The following is a 2300-nucleotide window of genomic DNA, read 5'->3' as shown; positions in this document are numbered from 1 at the left end:
CATACTACATACTAGAGACTATCAATCCGGAAAGACCAACAGCACCACATAATCGAGTAAAATCATTGGAATTTAAAAAGAAAGAAAAATATCCTTTGGGCATCTAGGTAAAAAGAGTATATGACTTATAAAGAAAAGAAAATTGGATTATCACATGGCTTTTGACAGCGATGTTTTATGCTAGAAGAAACTATTTTCTTATATTTTTGATGCTCAAGATACTCATATTTATGATCCTTAAGAAAAAAGTGTGAGTTAAGGGTTTTATATCCAGCACAACTGACTTCAACTGTGAAGGGCACAAATAAACGGTTATCGACATGCAAGGATTCAGAAAATACTGTTTCTGTGGGATGAACCCTTACTAAGGAAACCACTAGAGAATTAGCTTCAGACAAACAAAATGACTAAACTTGCATCAGCAAAAGGATAGTGAGTATTAAATATACAGCTACCTGCCTGCATAACTAAGGCAAAACGAGGATTGAAGGAACAGGTGACAGTAGGTATAGGCTATATGCTCTGATAGTGCAAGTATAACACAACCATAAAAACTGGGAGTGAGTAAGGGAATAGGGAGCTTAAAAATGTTTAATTGTTTTCAGTAATTAGCATTGATGGTGGTAGCATTGTTATTATTGTTATTCTGAGACTACTGTAATATTTAGGGGATATTCTAATTCTACTTCTGTCTTTAAGAGCCAGGATTCTTGGTTGGAAGAAAGGAGATACAAATGCAATATAAAAGTAGTTAAGTAAAAACAACACAGTTCCGAATCTGGGTCTGAAATATCAGTTTGAACTCACAAAGTATTTGACATCACACACACACACACTACATGTGTGTACACTCTGTCCACTGAAAATACTAGAAACAAAGACAAACCCAGTAGTGATATGCGTCCATAGTGCCCAGATTGTGGTCTTGAAGTATCTTTTCCAATTAGAAGAAACCAGAATTCTTGGAAAAATGGCTGATTCTAGGTCTAGAGCAAGAACCAGACAACATGAGCCTGGAGTATCTTCCTATACCAGATAGTAAACAAGATAAGAAAACTCCTGAAGTCACGGCAAAAGGACCCTGGAGAAAATTTGAAGAAGTTCCAATTGGCCAAAGATGAGAAAATATTAATTTCAATAAACATAGTAATTGCAATGGATTGCAACCCATCAAATATGTGTAAATCCATGAGTTTATAATATTATTTCAAAAGGCCTAGTTGGTTACATCTTAAGGATGACAGGAAACCAATTCATTAGCCTGAAAAGTAGCTATATAAAAAGGGAGGCATTAAACATTTATTCTGCCTTGCCTGTAAGAACTGTATTACTGAGTAATCAGACAGAAAATGGAGAGAAGCTTCTTCTGAAAAAATCGTCCCAGCTAATAAATGAAAGCAACATTGCAGAGTCGGGAGGACACCATTTGCGGCGGAGTGAAGTGTACCCCGGTGAGGTGATGGATCCAGGCGTCGAGCAGCCCTGTCTGTGACGTGCAAAAGGAGCAAACCCTCACGTTACGTGCTTCCTGATGAAAAGAAATGCACGTAAGTAGCTGCCGTGACAGCTGGGAAGCACGGAGGTGGGGCACAGGGAGGGGCTGTCGAGGTGACTGGCAAAGTTCGGTGGCAACAAGGGTGTTTGCCTTACCCCAAGTCACTGAGCTGCACATTTGCTTACTGCTGCTTTTACAAAGATGAAAACAAACTTAAAAATTCCCCCGGGGATCAGTTTTACAAGTCACCAGAGCACTCCAAGCTCTAGACAAAAGCCAAAGGGCAGGCTGCTGACTAAAGAGTTAGTAGCAGTGAAGGTCCAGAGCCCCCGACCCTGTAGCCAGCAACCTTCACGGCGGGGACGTCTTGATCCCAGCTCCCCAGATGAACGAAGGGGCTTCAGGTCAACAGCTCGGCTGTCTGGGCTGCTGGTCCCGTCCTGCCCGTGGTACAGCAGAGCGTCCGGGCTCCCATTAGGGTCCTTGTGAACAAGCCCCTTTCTCCAATCCCAGTGCTAACACTGGGTACCAGCTTTCCTGTTGCCAAGACTTCAGGCCCCTCGTCCCTGTGAAACAAGGTCATGCCCCGTCAGGTCCGAGTCTCCAAGGGATCTCCAAGGTTCTGCTCTGAACCCTGGTCCCTTGACTGCTGGGCCTCCCTGGCGCAGGCCGTCTGCCCGGCTAGACTTCTAACCACTACCTGCTTCTGGAGCCCCCCACCCGGACCACCTCCAGTCATCTGCCGCGTACGGGCGCCCATCTGGTGTCTGAGGCTGGAGTCCAGCCAGCCAGGACGTTCGGATGC

General features: G+C 44.1%; 1 protein-coding gene across 1 annotated transcript in view; it reads right to left on the bottom strand.

The window, feature by feature from the left end:
• Positions 1–2300, bottom strand: part of MSRA (methionine sulfoxide reductase A) — a 326674-nt gene that overhangs the window by 58275 nt on the left and 266099 nt on the right. The gene's annotated exons all lie outside the window — the stretch shown is intronic.

The sequence above is a fragment of the Propithecus coquereli genome, unplaced genomic scaffold (genome assembly GCF_000956105.1).
Source record: "Propithecus coquereli isolate 6110/MARCELLA unplaced genomic scaffold, Pcoq_1.0 Scaffold451, whole genome shotgun sequence".
NCBI classification, from domain to species: domain Eukaryota; kingdom Metazoa; phylum Chordata; class Mammalia; order Primates; family Indriidae; genus Propithecus; species Propithecus coquereli.
The sequence above is the reverse complement of the archived record's forward strand: the minus strand, read 5'-3'. Positions and strand labels throughout refer to the sequence as shown.